Raw genomic sequence first — 21419 nt, 5'->3', positions numbered from 1 at the left:
CGAGACACAGAGAGAGCGAGACACAGAGAGAGCGAGACACAGAGAGAGCGAGACACAGAGAGAGCGAGACACAGAGAGAGAGCGAGACACAGAGAGCGAGCGAGACACAGAGAGCGAGCGAGACACAGAGAGCGAGCGAGACACAGAGAGCGAGCGAGACACAGAGAGCGAGCGAGACACAGAGAGCGCGAGACACAGAGAGAGAGCGAGACCAGAGAGAGAGCGAGACACAGAGAGAGAGCGGACACAGAGAGAGAGCGAGACACAGAGAGAGAGCGAGACACAGAGAGAGAGCGAGACACAGAGAGAGAGCGAGACACAGAGAGAGAGCGAGACACAGAGAGAGAGCGAGACACAGAGAGAGCGAGACACAGAGAGAGAGCGAGAAACAGAGAGAGAGCGAGACACAGAGAGAGAGCGAGACACAGAGAGAGAGCGAGACACAGAGAGAGAGCGAGACACAGAGAGAGAGCGAGACACAGAGAGGAGCGAGACACAGAGAGAGCGAGACACAGAGAGAGAGCGAGACACAGAGAGAGCGAGACACAGAGAGAGAGCGAGACACGAGAGAGAGCGAGACACAGAGAGAGAGCGAGACACAGAGAGAGAGCGAGACACAGAGAGCGAGCGAGACACAGAGAGCGAGCGAGACACAGAGCGAGCGAGACACAGAGAGAGCGACACAGAGAGCGAGCGAGACACAGAGAGCGAGACACAGAGAGCGAGCGAGACAGAGGCGAGCGAGACACAGAGAGAGAGCGAGACACAGAGAGAGAGCGAGACACAGAGAGAGAGCGAGACACAGAGAGATAGAGCGAGACACAGAGAGAGAGCGAGACACAGAGAGAGAGCGAGACACAGAGAGAGAGCGAGACACAGAGAGAGAGCGAGACACAGAGAGAGCGCGACACAGAGAGAGAGCGAGACACAGAGAGAGCGAGACACAGAGAGAGAGCGAGACACAGAGAGAGAGCGAGACACAGAGAGAGAGCGAGACACAGAGAGAGCGAGACACAGAGAGAGAGCGAGACACAGAGAGAGAGCGAGACACAGAGAGAGCGAGACACAGAGAGAGAGCGCACACAGAGAGAGAGCGAGACACAGAGAGGGAGCGAGAGTGAGCGAGGGGGGAGGGAGCGAGAGGGGGAGTGAGAGAGTGAGTGTGTGTGTGTGTGGGGGGGGCTGGTTTAGCACACTGGGCTAAATCGCTGGCTTTTAAAGCAGACCAACAGCACATTTCAATTCCCGTACCAGCCTCCCCGAACAGGCGCCGGAATTTGGTGACAAGGGGCTTTTCACAGTAACTTCATTTGAAGCCTACTTGTGACAATAAGTGATTTTCATTTCATTTTCAAGAGAGAGAGAAAAGGAGAGCAGAGAGAGAGAGTGTGTAAAGGGAAAGCAGAGAGAGAGAGGGTAAAGAGAGAGCAGAGAGAGTGTAGAGGGAGAGAGAGAGAGAGAGAGAGAGAGAGAGAGAGAGAGAGTAAAGGGAGTGCAGAGAGTGCAGAGGGAGAAGAGAGAGAGTGTAGAGGGAGAGCAGAGAGTGTAGAGGGAGAGCAGAGAGTGTGTGTAAAGGGAAAGCAGAGAGAGAGAGAGAGATAGAGAGAGAGAGAGAGAGAGAGAGAGAGAGGGAGGAGAGAGAGAGAGAGAGAGATGGAGAGAGAGGAGAGAGAGAGAGATGAGAGAGAGAGAGAGTGAGAGAGTAAAGGGAGAGCAGAGAGAGAGGGACTTCCGGTTGTGGTGATTATTTTTTTCATAGAATTTACAGTGCAGAAGGAGGCAATTTTGGACAACAAGGGCAAGTTATCATGTCCAATCCACCTAACCTGCACATCTTTGGACTGTGGGAGGAAACCGGAGCACCCGGAGGAAACCCACGCACACACGGGGAGGATGTGCAGACTCCGCACAGACAGTGACCCAAGCCGGAATCGAACCTGGGACCCTGGAGCTGTGAAGCAATTGTGCTATCCACAATGCTACCGTGCTGCCCCTGTGATGCGGAGCTAAGCCGCACGTTCGGAGGCTCCCGCTATTTTCGGACTTTTGGGCTCTTTTAAGGGCCCGTAACGGCACTGGTCGGACTTTTGCCGGTGTGGGAAGACATCAGCTGTGCCTCTCTGCCGGTGGATGGACTGGACCAGGAGCGGGGCGGTCAAAAAATTGGCTTTGGAGCAGAGAAAGGTGCGAGGGAGGAAGACCAAGATGGCAGCAGGCGGGGAACCTGCAGCGTGGCGGCAGTGGGTGCAGGAGCAGCTCCATCGTTGCTTCAGGAGCTGAAAGCAGGTCTGCTGGAACCGCTAAAGGCCTCACTTGACAAGCTCACAGCGACTCAGACGGCCCAGGGGGCAGAGATCCGCGAGGTCCGGCAAAAGGCCTCGAGAATGAGGACGAAATCCTAGGGCTGGCAGTGAAGGTGGAGTCGCACGAGGTGCTCCACAAGAAATGGCAGGCGAGGATGGAGGAAATGGAGAACCGCTCACGGCGGAAGTATTTGCGGATCCTGGGCCACCCGGAGTGGCTGGAGGGATCGGACTTGGGGGCCTACGTGGTCACGATGCTGAACTCGCTAATGGGAGCGGGGTCCTTCCAAGGGCCCTTGGAGCTGGAGGGGGCCCATCGAGTGTTGGTGAGAAGGCCCAAGCTGAACAAGCCGCCAAGGGCGGTACTGGTGCGGATTCACTGCTTCGTCGACCGAGAATATGTGGTGAGGTGGGCTAAGAAGGAGAGGAGTAGCAGGTGGGAGAATGCAGTGGTCTGAATTTACCAGGACTGGAGTGCGGAGGTGGCGAAAAAGAGGGCTGGTTATAACCGGTCGAAGGCAGTGCTGCACAAGAGAGTGGTGAAGTTTGGCCCGTTACAGCTGGTGCGCCTTTGGGTCACTTATAAAGACTGCCAATACTACTTTGACTCCCCGGAAGAGGCCTGGGCCTTTGTCCAGGCAGAGAAGCTGGACTCGGACTAAGGATTGAGGGGGGCTTAGGGTTAGATCAGGGGTGGGCAAACTACGCCAAAGGTCTTTATGCGGCCCACCAAGATCAAGGTTTTTTTTTTAAATTTAAAATTTAAGGTTAATGGGGAGGGCTGTTGGGTTACTGGTATAAGGTGGATACGTTGACTTGAGTAGGGTGATCATTGCTCAGCACAACATGTGTTTCATGTGAAGTTTCTACTTTAAAATATTAATTAATAAAAATTAATTGCTTTTTTTTAAAAACCCTTTTATTTTGGCTATTTTAAATATTAATTATTTTACTTAATATACTATGCGGCCCTTTAAAATTGTGAATTTCTGAATGTGGCCCTTGCACGGAAATGTTTGCCCACCCCTGGGTTAGATGGTGTTCGGTGGCTGCTGGAAGGGCCAAAGGGGAACTGATGTGGATCTGCCACTGTGGGGAACGGGCCGTGCGGGGACTGCAGGCACGTGGGTGGCAGAGGAAGAGTTATGGCTGACCGGCGGAGAGGGAGGGGGAACAGCCCCCCGATTCGGCTGGTCACATGGAATGTAAGTGGGCTGAATGGGCCAGTCAAGCGGGCCCGGGTGGTTGCGCATTTGAAGGGGATGGGGGCGGATGTGGCTATGCTCCAGGAGATGCACCTTAGGGTGGCGGATCAGGTACGGTTCAGAAAGGAGTGGGTTGGGCAAGTGTTTCATTCAGGGTTGGATGAGAGGAACCGGGGGGTGGCGATTTTGGTGGGGAAGAGTATGTCATTTGTGGCGTCGAGTGTGGTGGCAGATAGTTGTGGCAGATATGTGATGGTGTAGGCTCCAGGGGGAGCGGGTGGCGCTGGTTAATGTGTATGCCCCAAATCGGGACGATGCAGGCTTTATGCAGCATATGCTGGGCCGGATTCCAGACCTTGAGACAGGGGGCTTGATAATGGGAGATTTCAATACAGTGCTGGACCCAGCACTGGATCGTTCCAGGTCCAGGACGGGTAAGAGGCCAGCAGCGGCCACAGTGCTGAGGGGGTTCATGGACCAGATGGGAGGGGTGGATCCTTGGAGGTTTATGAGGCCGGGGGGGGTAGGGAATTCTCGTTCTTCTCCCATGTCCATAAGGCTTACTCCCGGATTGACTTTTTTGTCTTTAGCAGGGCGTTGATTCCGAGGGTGGTAGGTACGGAGTATTCGGCGATAGCCATCTCATTGGGTGGACCTAGAGCTGGGAGTGGGGAGGGACCAAGGCCTGCTGTGGAGGTTAGAGGTGGGGCTGCTGTCGGACGAGGAGGTATGTGGGCGGGTCCGTAGGTGCATAGAGGGGTATTTAGAAACTAATGATAATGGGGAGGTGCAGGTGGGGGTGGTCTGGGAGGCGCTGAAGGCAGTGGTTAGGGGGGAGCTGATTTCCATTAGGGCGCACAGGGAGAGGGGGGGGGGGGAGAAAGGGAGAGGGAGAGGTTGGTGGAAGAAATGGTGAGGGTGGACAGGAGGTATGCGGAGGTCCCGGAAGAAGGGCTATTGAGGAAGCGTTGTCTCCAAGCGGAGTTTGATATATTGACCACAAGGAAAGCGGAGGCGCAGTGGAGGAGGGCGCAAGGGGCAGTATACGAATAGGGGGAGAAGGCAAGTCGGATGCTGGCCCACCAGCTCCGGAAGCGGGAGGCGGCGAGGCAGATAGGGGGAGTTAGGGATGGAGGAGGGAGTCTGGTGCGGAGTGCAAGGGGCATTAACAGAGTATTTAGGGACCTTCTATGAGGATTATACCGGTCAGTGCCCCCTGGGGAGGAGGGAGGAATCTTTTTGGACAAGCTAGAGTTACCGAGAGTAGGGGAGGAGCAGGTGGAGGGTCTGGAGGCGCCAGTTGAGCTGGAGGAGCTGGTCAATGCAATGGGGAGTATGCAGTCAGGGAATGCACCGGGGCCCGATGGGTTCCCGGTGGAATTTTGTAAGAAGTTTTCAGACCTGCTGGGCCCGCTGCTAGTGAGGACCTTGAATGAGGCAAGGGAGGGGGGGCTTTGCCCACGACGATGTCCAGGGCGTTAATTTAATTGATTCTGAAGCGGGATAAGGACCCCCTCCAGTGTGGGTCATACAGGCCGATTTCGCTCCTCAATGTGGACGCGAAACTGCTGGCCAAGATATTGGCCAGGAGGGTGGAGGCTGTGGTGCCCAAGGTTATTCATGAGGATCAAATGGGTTTTGTGAAGGGGAGGCAGTTGAACGTTAATGTGCAGCGGCTTCTCAATGTCATAATGATGCCGGCGGTGGACGGGGAGGCGGAGATAGTGGTGTCGATGGATGCGGAGAAGGCCTTTGACAGGGTGGAGTGGAGATACCTGTGGGAGGTTTTGAGGAGGTTCGGGTTTGGTGAGGGATTTATTAGGTGGGTGAGGCTGTTGTATGATGCCCCGGTGGCGAGTGTGGTGACGAATGGGAGGAGGTTGGAGAACTTTTGGTTCTACCGGGGGAACGAGGCAGGGGTGCCCCCTGTCTCCCCTGCTGTTTGCGTTGGTGATCGAACCTTGGCCATGGTGCTGAGGGAATCGAGGAACTGGAAGGGAGCGGGGCTGTCATTGTACGCAGACGACGTAGTGTTGTACGTTGCAGATCCGACAAGGGGGGATGCCGGAGGTGATGAGGGTTCTTGGGGACCTTCCCTGGTTATAATGTACTGTCGCATCTGTGAATTAAAAGTTCCTACATCTGGAGAGAGCGAGAGAGAGCGAGAGAGAGCCACTGTTGTTAAATCCATCCTCCGCTTGAAGTTGGTGGGAGAGGGACGCGATTTGAAAGTTGTTTAAGGTGAAGTTTTATTCCTGGATGACCTTAGTGACCATAATTCGGTGTCTTTCACTATTGCAATGGAGAGGGATAGGGCCATTCAGCAGGGCAAGGTTTATAATTGGGGGCGGGGTAATTATGATGCGATTAGGCAAGAATTAGGGAGCATAAGATGGGAACAGAAACTCTCAGGGAAAGGCACAAATGATAAGTGGAGCTTGTTCAAGGAACAAATACTGCGTGTACTTGATAGGTATGTCCCTGTCAGGCAGGGAGGAATGGCTGTGTGAGGGAACCATGGTTCACAAAAGAGGTTGAATGTCTTGTCAAGAGGAACAAGATAGCTTGATCTTGGTTTCGGACAATGCTCGGCACAACATCGAGGGCCGAAGGGCCTGTTCTGTGCTGTTCTATGAAGCTCAACGTGCGGAAGAGTGAGCTGTTCGTGGTGCATATGGGGGACCAGGAGAGAGAGATAGGGGAGCTTCCGCTGAAAAGGGCAGAGAGGAGCTTCAGATACTTGGGGGTCCAGATAGCCAGGAGCTGGGGGGCCCTGCATAGGCTAAACTTTACGAAGCTGGTGGAGTAGATGGAGGAGGAGTTTAGGAGGTGGGATGTGTTGCCACTCGCCCTAGCGGGCAGGGTCCAGTCGGTTAAAATGACGGTGCTCCCAAGGTTTCTGTTCCTCTTCCAGTGCCTACCCATCAAGACCCCGAAGGCTTTTCAGGAGGGTCAGTAGGAGTATTACAGGGTTTGTGTGGGTGCAGAAGACCCCCCCCCCCCCCGAGGGTGAAGAGGGTATTCTTGGAGCGGGGCAGGGAAGTGGGCGGGTTGGTGCTGCCCAACCTGTGTGGGTACTACTGGGCTGCGAATGTGGCAATGATACGTAGGTGGGTGATGGAGGGGGAGGATAGAAGAGGATGGAGGCGGCGTCCTGTGTGGGCACGAGCTTAGAGGCGCTGGTGACGGCGCCGTTGCCGCTCCCCGCAGCAAGGTATTCTACGAGTCCGGTAGTGGTGGCTACCCTCAAAATCTGGGGGCAGTGGAGGAGGCATAGGGGGAGGTGAAAGCTTCAGTTTGTCCCCGATACGGGGGAACCACGATTCGTACCAGGGAGGATGACGGAGGGTTTTTGAGCTGCACAGAGTATGTTATCAGGCGATGGGGGACCTCTTTCTCGACGGGAAGTTTGCGACCTTAGAGGAGTTGGAGGGGGGAAGTGGGGTCTCCCCCCAGGGAATACCTTCAGGTATATGCAGATTAGGGCGTTTGTTAGGCGGCAGGTGGCGGAGTTTCCACTGTTGCCGCCAAGGGGGGTTCAGGATAGGTGCTCTCAGGGACGTGGGTCGGTGAGGGGAGCGATCTCAGCAATCACCAAGTGATGCAGGAAGGGGAGGAGGCCTCGGTGGAAGAGCTGAAAGCGAAGTGGGAGGAGGAGCTTGGGAGGAGGAGATCGATGAGGGGACGTGGGCGGATACTCTGGGGAGGGTGAATTCCTCCTCCTCTTGCGCGAGGCTTAGTTTAATCCAACTAAAGGTGCTGCATAGGCGCATATGACTGGGACCAGGCTGAGCGGTTCTTTGGGGAATGAGGACAAGTGTGGCAGGTGTTCGGGGAGCCCAGTAAATCCCCCCAATGTTCTGGGCGTGTCCTGCGTTGGAGGGCTTTTGGAGGGGGGTTGCTGGGACCTTGTCAAGGGTGGTTGGCTCCAGTGGTGGAGCCGTGCTGGGGGCTCGTAAATTTGAGGTAGCATCGGAGCCAGGAGTGCAGGAGCGAAAGAGGCCAGTATTCTGGCCTTTGAACCCCTGGTAGCCCGGCGCAGGTTTCTTTTACAGTGGAGGATGTGAAGCCCCCGAGCGCGGAATCCTGGACCAACGACATGGCGGGGTTCATTAAACTGGAGGGGGTCAAGTTTGCCCTGAGGGGGTCGGTACAAGGGTTCTTCCGGCGGAGCATTAGAGGGTGGTCAACTTCAGCAGCGCCCCGGGTCAAGGGGGGGGGGGGGGGGGGGGGGGGGGGGGGGTGGGGGGGGGGGGGGGGGGGCTACGTTTTGCTTTGGGGTGTGGTTTCATGCTCATTTCTTTTTTTTCATAATTTTTGCTTTTGTATTGGGGGGGGGGGGTTACTGTTTTTCTTTCTTGTGTTGGGAGAGGGAGGGAGGGAGAGAGAGCGCGTGAGCGCGCGCGAGTGAGAGCGCGCGCGAGTGAGAGCGCGCGCGAGTGAGAGCGCGCGAGAGTGAGAGCGCGCGAGAGTGAGAGCGCGCGAGAGTGAGAGCGCGCGAGAGTGAGAGCGCGCGAGAGTGAGAGCGCGCGAGAGTGAGAGCGCGCGCGAGTGAGAGCGCGCGCAGAGTGAGAGCGCGCGATGTAGAGCGCGGGCGAGTGAGAGCGCGGGCGAGTGAGAAGCGCGGGGTGAGAGAGCGCGGAGTGAGAGAGCGCGGGAGTGAAGAGCGCGGGAGTGAGAGAGCGCGCGAGTGAGAGCGCGCGAGTGAGAGAGCGCGCGAGTGAGAGAGCGCGCGAGTGAGAGAGCGCGCGCGAGTGAGAGAGCGCGCGAGTGAGAGAGCGCGCGAGTGAGAGAGCGCGCGAGTGAGAGAGCGCGCGAGTGAGAGAGCGCGCGAGTGAGAGCGCGCGCGAGTGAGAGAGCGCGCGAGTGAGAGCGCGCGAGTGAGAGAGCGCGCGAGTGAGAGAGCGCGCGAGTGAGAGCGCGCGAGTGAGAGCGCGCGCGAGTGAGAGAGCGCGCGAGTGAGAGCGCGCGCGAGTGAGAGCGCGCGAGTGAGAGAGAGCGCGCGAGTGAGAGAGCGCGCGAGTGAGAGAGAGCGCGAGTGAGAGAGAGCGCGCGAGTGAGAGAGCGCGAGTGAGAGAGCGCGCGAGTGTGAGAGCGCGCGAGTGAGAGAGAGCGCGAGTGAGAGAGCGCGCGATGAGAGCGCGCGAGTGAAGAGCGCGCGAGTGAGAGAGCGCGCGAGTGAAGAGCGCGCGAGTGAGAGAGCGCGCGAGTGAGAGAGCGCGCGAGTGAGAGAGCGCGCGAGTGAGAGCGCGCGAGTGAGAGAGCGCGCGAGTGAGAGAGCGCGCGAGTGAGAGAGCGCGCGAGTGAGAGAGCGCGCGAGTGAGAGAGCGCGCGAGTGAGAAGCCGCGAGTGAGAGCGCGCGAGTGAGAGAGCGCGCGAGTGAGAGAGCGCGCGAGTGAGAGAGCGCGCGAGTGAGAGAGCGCGCGAGTGAGAGAGCGCGCGAGTGAGAGAGCGCGCGAGTGAGAGAGCGCGCGAGTGAGAGAGCGCGCGAGTGAGAGAGCGCGCGAGTGAGAGAGCGCGCGAGTGAGAGAGCGCGCGAGTGAGAGAGCGCGCGAGTGAGAGCGCGCGAGTGAGAGAGCGCGCGAGTGAGAGAGCGCGCGAGTGAGAGAGCGCGCGAGTGAGAGAGCGCGCGATCCTTTCATCAGTGTCTAAACACATCTTTCCAGTTCTCTCAGAAAGCAGCACATAGGAAGCAATCACTGACAATTGTTAATCAGAACATTGGTTCACTGGCAACCCTCCAGTTGCCAATCAAACCGACTCCCTCCAGAACTGTTTCCGAAGATCCACCGCCAGCAGAGTCTGGATTCTCCTCTCCCAAATAAAACCTGGAAACAATGCCCTGGCAAGTAGGCCGTTTCAACTGAATCTTCTGCTTACATGGCACATCCCAATTATGGGTCCGCAGACCAAAATAATAAAATAAAATAAATGTGAACAAAGGGAATAAACAGGAAAGTCTCTTACAATACATTGTCAAAAGCGGAGGCCCCAGCACTGATCCCGTGGTACAATTTTGTCACATCCTCCTAACCAGAAAGCAACAGTGCTTTAGGCCAAGTGTTTCCTGTTAGCCAACCGTCGATCCATGCCAATCGGTTATCCCCCACAGCACATGACTCCATCAAAAAAAAACTCCAACAAATTCCACAAAACATGTTCACTCCGTCCAATGTCTTGAATTTTTCCAAATGCCCTGCTATTTCATCTTTAACATATATTATCTTTAACAAAGGTTACTAACATTTTCCCCAAGACAGATGTTAGGCTAACTGGCCTAAAGTTTTCTGCTTTCTGTCTCCCTTCCTTTTTGAATATAGGAGTACATTTGCTTTCTTCTAATAGAGCGAAACGTTTCCCAAATTTAGGGAATTTTGAAAGCTAAAATCAATGCGTTAACTTTCTAATTTGCTACTAAGACCTTAGGATGAAGTCCAACCAGACCAAGGGATTTTGTCAGCTTGCAGAACCAGCGATGTACTCAAAACCTCTACCCTGGTGATATCATTTTCCCCAAGTTACTCTGTCCCTCTATTTCCTAATTTACAGCTATTTCTGGGATGTTATGTGTGTCGTCTATAGTGAAGACAGATGCAAAATTATCTGTTTAATTGATCCACCACAGCCCTACTTTCCATTAATTCCACAGATGCATTTTCTATAAAACCAATGCTCACTTATTTAAATATCTGTAGAAACTTTTATATTACTAGCTGGCTTTCTCCCATACTCTAGTTTGACCTTCTATCAATCTTTTTGTCATTCTTTGATGTCCTTTATATTCTTTCCAATCTTCTAACCTGCCACTTGTCTTAATGCAAATACATGTTTTTTCTTTCAGTTTAATACCATATTTAACTTTTTTTAGTTAACTATATATGATTGGCGCTCCCCTTGGAATTTTTCTTTCTAATTGCAATGTGTTTATTCTGTGTATTCTGAAATATCGCTTTCCACTTGATGGAACCATCAATTCACCGAACACGTGTAGTTGGATCTGAACAGAGGCTTTAATACACTTACAACAGAGCCAGCCTATTCGTCGTTGAACTCCAGATGAACTGGCAGGCTGTCTCTAAGGCACTGATCTTTATTCATCGGTCCCAGGGGGAGGAGTCCTGGGCGGCGCCAAGGGAGGAGCCCAGTACAAACTCTCGCGTACTCCCAGGAGCGACTCCCCCTGGTGGTCGGATAGTGCAACTGCACTTACAATGGTGGATAGTGAACATATATACACGGAGTTATATTGGCAACTATATACAGCATTGATCTTACAACGGGTAGATAACGAACATATATACATGGAGTGATATATAGCGTGAATCACATTCACCACACCACTCAACCTCTTTTGACCTATCCCTTAAGCACATTTGTCAGCTTACTTAAACTTGCTCCACTTTCATGCCCTCATAATTGCCCTTATTTAAGTTTTTAAAAAGTAGCGTTGGATGCACTCTTCTTCTCTCCCTCAAACGGATGTAAAATTCAATCATATTCTGATCGTTAGAAGTGTCTTCACTATGAAGTTGTCAAATAACCCTACCAATATTGCACAACACCAGGTCTAGTAGAACCTGCCCTCTGGTTGGTTCCAGAATGTGCTGCTCTAACAAACTATCCCCAAAACATTCTGTGAGCTCCTCATCTACACACTTAGCCCATCTGATTTTTCAAATCTATATGTAGATCTAAATCCCTCATGATTATTACAGCATCTTTCTGACAAGCTCCCATTATCTTTCTTTTATACCAGGGCCTGTAAACCACTCCAATAAGTGACTTTTGCCTTCATAATTACTCATCTCAACCCAAAATTCTTTCTACATCCTGGTTCCCTAAACTTGGGTCATCCCTCTCTGATGTACTCATGCCATCATTAATTAATAAGGCCACACCTCCATCTGTTCTTCCATTGTGCTCTCCAAATCACTAATGCATAACTAGGCACAAATACCCAGTCCAAGAGAACACAATACATGACCTCATGACTGATCTCTAAGCCATTAAAATTTCTGCAGCGCAAAGTCTAGGAGCAAAAGGTTAACTTTCACAACATTTTTAAAAAACGTTTTTCTCAACAAAAAAAAAGTTCCCATCCAATAATGAACAGCAATCTTGTCGACAAAGAAATCTATTGTTGGCGTTGTTACCAATTATACAACTGAACTTTACGACTGTTGCCAAGGCTAGATTCAGTGCTGTTGGCTGCTTAGAGAATTACTAATCAGAAGCACAACAAATGATGTCATAAATAGGGTGTATATTTTTCCGGCCCTGCAGAATTAACATAATTGTCACAGCTGCACAAATTAGATTTAACATTCTGCTATAAAATTAGCAGAATCTGCTAATATCAATGATGCTGGTTAAGTACATATCCATAATGCTGCCACAGTGACTCTGGGAAATGCAGAATGTGCGTTGGAGAATGACTTGTGTAGGTGGAGCCTTGTGTAGGCGGCATGATTTAAGCTTTATTGTTGAACTATATTTCTTTTCTGGTTGTTAAGAGACCATGAAATTTGCCCACAAGTTAAATGATGACTCCAAAGGTCCATTTCATCTTCACTATACCACATTCACAATCCCACAGTAAGAATTTCAAAATTTGGTAATATCATGCAAAACTGAATAATTTATACAAAGATGCTGCAGAAAAGTTAACGAGCCTCTGTAGAAATATTCAAAAATCAAGCGGGTAGTATTTATGATTGATATACCTGAATTAACAGTAATTTAAACTGTACAAATCATCTGAAAGGTACCTTGGTGTGCACCCGAGCGGCTGCAAAGACACTAAGGCACCACCTATATGACTATCATGGCCAAGAACCGGCTATACTTTGATGATCCGGAGATGAGCTTCTGACCTCATATTCATACCATCACTAAGGTCCCTCTTTCCACCTCCACGACAATCGCCGACCTTCACCGCTCATTAGCAGCCAAAACCCTCAATTGTTACCTCTAGATTGGACTATTCCAAAACAATCCTGGCTGGTTTCCCACATTTTACCTTCATCTAAAAACTCTACTGCCCATGTCAACTCGCAGCAAGTCCTGCTTTGCTATTGTTCACTGACTATATTCAACCTCCTGTCAATTAAAAGTTAGATTTTTCAAATCGTTCCATGGCCTATCCCCTCTCTATCTCTAATTGTCTCCAGGCCCACACCCCTCAAGGTATGTGTTCCTCTAATACTGGCCTCTTGTGCTTCCCCAATGTTAACTGCACCATTATTAGCTGCTCTGCATTCAGTTGCCCATGCCATAATCTCTGGCGTATTTCGCCAAAACCCCTCTCTGGTGTTCCATGATCTTGTCTTTGCAATGAATCTACAGAACTGCTGGTGACTTAATTAGAACGATGATTTATTGATGTACACATGGCAAGGTAACAATCAGAATACTATGCAGACCGTTATTGACCGAGTTACATAAACTCTCCTGGAACAAGTGCAACTGTCGTGGTTTACCCCATTGCTGTGTACGGCATCGAGAACACGGGTGCGAATCCTGGCCCTGGGTCACTGTCCGACTGTGGTGTTTGCACATTCTCCCCGTGTCTGCGTGGGTTTCATCCCCACAACCCGAAGATGTGCAGGGTAGGTGGATTGACCACACTAAATTGAACCTTAATTGGAAAAAACTAATTGGGTACTCTAAATTAAAAAAGAAACAGAGGAAGCAGGTGGCGGCGAGAGAAATTGGGAAAGTGAAGGACTCGGGAGGGAACAAGGTCTTGGACCCAGCACGGGCGAATGGGGTGTTTAGGGAGTTTTAAAGTTAATTGTACAAGTCGGACTCCCCAGCCGTAGAGGAGGGGATGAGGAGATTTCTGGGAGGGTTGGAGTTCCTGAAGGTGGATGAGGAGCTGGTGGAGGGTTTGGGCTTGTAGAAGTGGTAGTGTGGTTAGAGGGATGGGTACCCGGTGGAATTTTATATGGTGCAATTTTATATGAAGATCTCAGGGGTGTTGGGACTGCTGTTGGTAAGGGCCTTCAATGAAGCGAAAGAGGTGGGAGCGATTTCCCCAACATTGTCACAGGCATCAATCTCCCTCTTTTTCATAGAATTTACAGTGCAGAAGAATGCCATTCGGCCCATTGAGTCTGCACCTGCCCTTGGAAAGAGCACCTACTTAAATCCATGGCTCCACCCTATCGCCATAACCCCACCTAACCATTTCTGGACACACTAAGGGCAATTTATCATGGCCAATCCACCTAACCTGCACATTTTCGTACTGTGGGAGGAAACCGTGGAATGCGGAGGAAACCCACGCAGACACGGGGAGAACTCCGCACAGAAAGTGACTGAAGCCGGGAATCGAACCCGAGACCATGAAGCTGTGAAGCAACTGTGCTAACCACAGTGCTACCCGGAATTTTAAAACGGGATAAGGATCTGGAAAATTGTGGGTTGTATAGGCTGATCTCCCTCTTAAATGCGGATACCAAATTGTTGGCGAAGATACTGGCCGCAAGGATCGAGGGCTGCGTCCCAGGGGTAATTGGGGAGGACCAGACAGGGTTCGTTAAGGGGCTGCACTTGGCGACCAATGTTAGGAGGTTGCTAAATGTAATTATGATGCCTCCAGAATGGCGTGAAGTTGAGGTGGTGGTGGTTATGGACGCAGAAAAGGCCTTTTGATCGGGTGGAGTGGGAATACTTATGAGCAGGTCCTGGGGCAGTTTGGGCACGGATGGGTGGATTGGTTTTGATTGCTATAACAGGCACCGGTGGGGAGTGTGCGGACGAATTGGGCGAGATCAGACTACTTCAGAGAGAATTGGATGTATTATGGTGATATTAGAGGAATTTGGCCAGTTTCTGGGATACAAATTGAATATCAGAGTGAGGTCTTCGTGATCCAGGCGAGGAGGCAGAGAAGAGATTGGGTGAGATGCCATTCAAGGTGGTGGGAGGGAGCTTTGATATTTGGGTATCCAGGTGGTGCAGGAGTGGGAGCAGCTGCATAAACTGAATTTGGGGTAGCTGGTAGAACAGATGAGGGAGGATTTTTTGAGGGTTGGATGCGCTCCCGTTGTCATTGGCGGGGTGGGTACAGACAGTGAAAAGGACGGTCCTCCCGAGGTTTGTTTTCCAGAGTCCCCCAATTTTTATTCCCAAGACGTTCATCAAAAAGGTGAATGCAGAGATCTTGAGATTTGTTTTGGGGGGGGGGGGGGGGGGGGCTGGCCCTCCCAAATTTTATTAACTACTACTGCGCGGCAAACATTGCAATGGTCAGGAAGTGGGTAGTGGGGGAGGGGTTAGTATGGGAGTGGGTGGAGACGACCTCATGCAAGGACTCAAGCTTGGGGGCATTGTTGACGGCACCTTTGCCATTCGCGCCGGCTCGGTACTCCATAAGCCCGGTAGTAGTGGCGGCCCTAAGGGTTTGGGGACAGTGGAGGCAGCATATGGGGTTAAAGGTGGCTGTGGGCAGGGATGGAGAGATTGAGGAGGGTTTCCCGCACCTGGAAGAGGAGTTTGAGTTGTCAGGGGGGAATGGGTTCCGGTATCTGCAGGCGAGAGAATTTGTGCGGAGGCAGGTTTCGACCTTCCATATCAGCCACCCCAGGGGCTACATGATAAGGTGGTGCCGAGGACAGGTGAGAGAGAGGGGAAGGTCCCGAGCTGATGGAGTGGGGCCCCAATAGGGTAGGTGGGGAGGTGAAGAGAAAGTGGAAAAAAACTGGGTGGGGAGTTAGAGGCCAGGTTATGAAAGGAGGTCCTAAGGAGAGTTAATGCATCCCCGTTGTGAGCCACGCTCAGCCAGATACAATTTAAGGTGGTCCATAGGGCACACATGACTGTGGCCCGGATGATAGGTATTTTGAGGAGGTGGAGGAGAGGTGTGGGCGCTGCGCGGGGGGTCCTGCTTACCACGTCCATATGTTTTGGGTGCGTCCAAGGTGGAGGGGTTTCCTGACGTCATGTCAGAGGTCTTACAAGTGAGGGTGGTTCCGAGTCCAGAGGTGGCGATCTTCGGTGTTTCGGAAGACCCGGGAGCCAAGGGGATCGTCTTGATCTTTGCCTCCCTGTTGGCCCGGAGATGGATCTTACTAGGTTGGAGGGACCCGGAGCCCCCGACGTCAGGGGTGTGGGTTAGTGACATGGTGGAGTTTCTCAGATCCCCTCGCCTTGAGGGGATCGTTGCAGGGGTTTGCTCTGAGGTGGCAGCCATTCATCAACTTCTCTGAGAAAAATTAAGCAGCCAGCAAGGGGGAGGAAGGCACAGGAGAGACGAATAAGGATAGGAGAACCATAGAAGGATAGGATGGGGAAGGTGGCACTATTTGTGCAAGCTATGTTGGCTGGGGTTTGTTGGTTATATTATTGTGTTTCTGTTGAAAATTGATGTTTAAAATTGTTAAAATTATAAATGCCTCAAATAAAATATTTTCTAAAAAAACAAACCCGGGTTTGATGAGTACTTTTCCAGAGCAAATAGCAGAGACGCCGTCACCAAACTGAACCATCTACACGGCCCAGACTCCATCCGCACCCACGTAGACCCCAGGTCTCCACACCACCCCAATACCTTCTCCACGTTGGACTCCCAGTAAGACTCCCAGACGGTCTATCCCTCTGTAGGACACCCCTCACAAATGTTTCCAGCCCACATGGAGCATGATATAAGCCACTCAACCCCACCTGGAAAAATGACTTGGATAGAAATACCGGAAGATACAAATAGGAACAGGAATCTTGGCAAAATGTTCATCTTGATGGATTGAACCCGGCCCGCCAAGGACAACGGAAGGCTGTCCCACATTTGTAGGTCAGCCTTGCTCCTCCTTGCTGGGCTGGTACAATTAAATTTACGGAGCTGCGCCCAATCCCAAGCTACCTGGACCCCCAGATGCCTAAAGCTAGTCCCAACCAGACAGAAAGGTAGCCAGCCGTCCCAGACTGATTCCCCCCCACCCCCGAAGTGTTGACCAAAGCTCTTAAATTTAACATGTATCCGGGGAAGGAGCCAAAGCTCTTCAGTATACTTACTTGGTCTCCCATAGCTGGCCCAGAGTCCTTCATCAGCATACAAGAACACCGTGCTCCACACCACCAACTATCCCGCTCCATTTGTTGGGGCCTTCAGTGTGTCTACATTAAGCAACCATCATTTGTTTTCTAAATTTAGAGTGCCCAAATCATTTTTTCCAATTAAGGGGCAATTTAGTGAGGCCAATCCACCTACCCTGCACATTTTTGGGTTGTAGAGGTGAAACCCACGCAAACACGGGGAGAACGTGCAAACTCCACACGAACAGCGACCCAGAGCCGGGATCAAACCTGGGGCCTCGGTGCTGTGAGGCAGCAATGCTAACCACTGTGCCATTGTGCTGTTTAAGCAACCATCATGTACTGGCCCCCCTGATCAGCTGGGGCCAACTCCGCCTGGAACCCCTTATTGATTAAAAATTAACCCAAAGTGAGGGAAAAACCTGGCTCACCCATGCCTACCCCGGAGCCTGGTTCTGGTCCCACACCTGCAAGTGCGTCTCCTGTAAAAAAACATCGGCCCCCAAAACTCTAATAAGAGGAAGCTCTTGCCCTTTTCACAGCCCCACACATTCCAGATGAATAGCCTTGTCAGAGGTGTCTTACACCACCACCATTCACCGTCCCCCTCCCCTCGAGTCAGCCATTACCACTGTAATGAATCATCCCTTCATTGCAAATTCCTAGGTCCTCTCCTCCCCAATCATCCCTCAGTATCATATCCATCACTCCTTTTACTACCCCCAAGGGCCCTGGCCTCCTTACATTAACCCAAGAAAATCCACTCCCACATCAACATCCAAAAACACACTGTACAAGATCTTCAACAAACCCATCCCACCTTTCAGATAAAAAGTCCCCATCGTCCTCCTCAGATCAGTTCCAGTCCTTTCTCTTTAATGAAGGGCTCTGCCTGCTCCAGCATGTCAAAGTAATGATCTTTCTAGTCCAAAGTGTCTCTCAATCTCGTTAGGTATACCACCTTAAATCGCACTCCTTTGTTGTACAACACTGCCTTTGCTTTGTTGAAATCCTCATGCCGCCTTGCCAGCTTGGTCCCAATGTCTGGGCTGATACACACTGATTGTCTGTCCCAGTCAATATTGCAGTGGTTCGATGAGTGCCCGATGAGCCCACAGTTGACCTAGAGCTCTCCATTCCCTCCGGCAATCCAATCATCCTAAGATTTAATCACTTTGAACTGTTTTCCAAGCCTTCAACTTTTCGCTTCAGGTCCTTGTTGCTCTCTGCCACGAGCAGCATGCTTCCAGTGAGTCAAGCTGCCCCTCATGCTATGACAAGGCCAACTCCACACACTTCAACATCTCACCTTGCTCCTTCACTGCTTTCGAAGTCTTACCCAGCTGCTCTCTGATCAGGCCCATTGCCTCCTCAATGGTAACTTTGAAAGAGTCCTTCAACTCTTTTTTTGAAGAAGAAACTGTCTGTGCTCCTGCTTCTCCAACCTCTCAAGCAGCTGTGCCATCACCACAGCTAGCATGTCTACCGTGATTGGCGTGGTCACCTCCACCCCTCCATCTAATCCCCTTCAGATTTCCGGACTACTAGCCTGGGGTTTTGTTCCAGTGGGCTTTTCTGTTGAGACTTGACATAGCTTGATTGACTAACCGTTACCCAGTTCGGCCAGCTGGGTTTAAACACAAAAACCTTCAAAAATAGGCAAAATGGATTTTAAATCAAGGACCCTGGCAGGAGTCACCTTTTGTGCGTCTTTCTCTTACATGACAATCACCGGAAGTCCAAAACCTACCTCCATGATCACGTTTGTGGTCACCTGACCTAATATCTACTTATGAGAGTCAATTTGGGACATTTATAACGCTCCTGTGAAGCATCATTACCTTTAATGCACTATACAAATTGTTCTTGAATTCTAACAGTACTGGAAGCCAAATTAGATTGCCCATCAGCCACAAATTCAGGGGGCAAGGAGTTGCAAACTCTTCCATTTCCTAATTTTTTTGTTCCTTCATGGGATGGGACTTGGGAATCACTGGCTGGGCCAACACTTACTGCGTTTAAGAGTCAACCACATAGTTGTGACTCTGGAGTCATATGTAGGCCAGACCAGATAACAATAGCAAATATCCTTCCCTGAAGGACAATAGTGAACCAGATAGAGTTTTACAATAATAGTTTTGACATTTAATTCCAGATTTTTTTTATTGAATTCAAAATTTCACCATCTGCCATGGTGGGATTCAAACCCATATCCCCAGAGCATTACTCTGGGTCTCTGGATTACTAATCCAGCGACGATACCACTCGTCCACTGCCTTCCCCAATATAAAATGAACATTGCTTCCCAAGAACCATCTATGCACATAAATGCAATAGGTATTCATTTGTAAAGGAGGTCAGACTTGTTTTTCAATTAAAATCATTCAATTATAAAACAACCAAATGACTTGCTTAGTGCCAATGTAGTTTAGGTTTCTCACATCCATGGGTGCTGCCAATTCCAACAGAAGACAGAATCAACTGGCAGGAAACAACTATCCTGCGGGATCTTTCGTAGGGATCTCACCGGTCTCACCTACTGGATGAATGTGTTTGTAGAAGCATACTACATATTGCAATCACAACTATTAAGCAGATCCGCTCATTTCAAACCACCCATTTAATTTTGAATTATTGAATCCTGATTACAGCCCACAAGAGACATAACCAGATGGTGCCACAAAAGAAGTGTAATCAAGACAGATGTCTTTTAGAATTTAGTCCGGATAGTCGCTTGCAGAACAAAAAGATTCAACCATGAATCAACCCAGATATCCTGTAGTCAAATAGTTTTCTCATGATTAAATGATTTTAGTGGGCTGTGTCAAAAGTTGCATCAAGACGATCACTACCAGATCTGCTATCAGAGCAAATTGTCCTTTTTTCTTTCGGTATCAACGTACATAGCACTTTAACAGACTTTGACGTTGCAAAGCACTTGGTAGCCAACTAACTACTTTTGTGCAGAATCATTGATATTTAGCAAAATAAAACAAGCAATTGGCGAACAGCAAAGTCTCACAAATAGAATAGAGTTAATGAATTGATTGCCCTTCTTGGATAATGCTGGTTGAGCGCCTGTGAAACTTACCTCTTTCTTTCCTCAGGATTTAGTCCATCCCATACTAGTCAACAACACCTCATCCTCTTCCCCCCCCCCCCCCCCCCCACACACAAATACTGCTCCCCCACCCAACACATATACAAATACTGCACGTTGGAAGCTTAAAATGAAAATACTTGGGTCTGGTAGGAGAGAAACATGGTAATAGATCAATGATCTGCCACCATTGCTACTCTGATGAAAGATCATCGACCTGAAACGTTAACGTTGTTTCTCCCCACAGATGCTTCCTGGCCTGTTGAGTATCGCCGGCATTCTTTTTTTTGGGGTTTGGAGGCACTATTGCAACTTTAAATCCTCGCCGTTTTGTGGTGCCCCGACAGCACTTTATGCCATAAATGGAAGGAATTCCAACAGTACTGGCAGCCAAATCAGATTGTCCACATCCACAAATTGGAATGTGACTTGCGGACGAAAACTCCTTCTTTTCCTTTATAGGCAGTGCTCGTATTTCACGAGCACCAGCTGTACACGCCTATATGACTCCATACATCCTCTCGCGGAGGCAAGGGTGTATTTAATACGATGTTTACACAGAGTCAGAGGAGAATTATAATGAAGGACATGCGAACAATAGAAGTTAGCGGTTTCCCCCCCTGCCTTTCACGCTCTTTCAACGCCAGCAACTTTTTGTACACGAGTAGTGTGCGCGATGGGGCTGGTTCGCTGCCTTTTGTTTCACTGACAGTTGCCTGGTCCCTCATTCTGTGGGTGTGTGTGTGTGAGAGAGAGAGAGTGAGAGCTAATTCATCCACCCAGGAAGTCGCCACTTACCAATCCTCAGCACATTTTAATTATAATTGAACAGTTTACTTGCCAATTAGCAGTCATCAGGGAGGCGACATGAAACCCCCGAGAGTTAAGCAGCTGCCCTCCTGCGGACTCACAGGAAAAGGCAAGTAGCTTCCTTCCGCGGCTCCCTCTCTCTCTCACTCACACACACACACACACACACAGCCCAAACCTGGAGGACGGGACCACAACAGACTCAAACTTCACTCTGAACCTCGCTGGCCCGGCCACCAACCCCAAGCCAGCTCGGAGCCCCCGACCGCCCCACATTCCGGCTCCCCCCCCCGGACAAGAAGCCGACCCACCTGTGGCAACCAGCGAGTCCAGCTCCAAAGGCGAACTACGCTCACTCTGTAGCAGGACCTGAGCAGCGGCCAGCCAGCATCCCGGGCGATTTTCCTCCTGGCGCTCGATTCCCCACCACCCGTTCACTGACTGTCCCAGCGTCCGGATTGGCCAGCGGAACCACCCAATCACAGCGGGAGCCTCAACCGCACGGCAAATGGCAGGCGGACTGTGTCACAAAGGCGGCGCTTCCAGCCAGCCAATCAGGGGAAGGCGGGGACTGGGCTTTGATGTCAGCTTGGCTGAGTTTGTGGGATCGGACTGTGCAGAGAGCAGCGCACGGCTGGAGGCAGCCATGGGACAACCGAATGTAGGGTTCAGAGTACCTCGCTTTCGTAAATCGGAGTTTATAGCCTTGAAGAGAAATTTCGTAAAGTCGCTGCAATTTCGAAAAACTCTCATCAACTCTAATTTTCCTATTTGGTCAGACCAAGGAACCTCTTCCTGGGACACCACCATTTACAAAACAATTTTATTTCCATAAATTTGCAATGCATATCATGTCTTTCACGAAAACTCACTGCTTTCAAGGGCATTAAATTGGTTCTGTATTTTCGTCAGGGCCAAGAGTGTACATGAATCAAATGCCACTTTTGCAAATAGAACTATAGAAAT

The 21419-nt window shown here is 50.8% G+C and overlaps 1 protein-coding gene across 8 annotated transcripts in view; it reads right to left on the bottom strand.

Moving 5' to 3' along the window:
* The window catches only part of fam126a (family with sequence similarity 126 member A), a 131894-nt gene extending 110975 nt beyond the window's left edge, over positions 1 to 20919 (bottom strand). For 3 of the 8 annotated variants that reach the window (XM_038797420.1, XM_038797417.1, XM_038797423.1), the window contains exon 1: positions 20765 to 20912. The gene's annotated coding sequence lies outside the window, so the exon portion shown is untranslated. Of the gene's footprint in view, positions 1 to 19783; positions 20220 to 20764 lie in introns of those variants that run through there. The other 5 variants (XM_038797424.1, XM_038797425.1, XM_038797421.1 and 2 more) reach the window with 4 other exon arrangements.
* Between the last annotated feature and the right edge of the window lie 500 nt (positions 20920 to 21419).

Source organism: Scyliorhinus canicula, chromosome 5 (genome assembly GCF_902713615.1).
Source record: "Scyliorhinus canicula chromosome 5, sScyCan1.1, whole genome shotgun sequence".
Taxonomy (NCBI): domain Eukaryota; kingdom Metazoa; phylum Chordata; class Chondrichthyes; order Carcharhiniformes; family Scyliorhinidae; genus Scyliorhinus; species Scyliorhinus canicula.
Note: the sequence above shows the minus strand (reverse complement) of the source record. Positions and strands in the feature narration are given on the sequence as shown.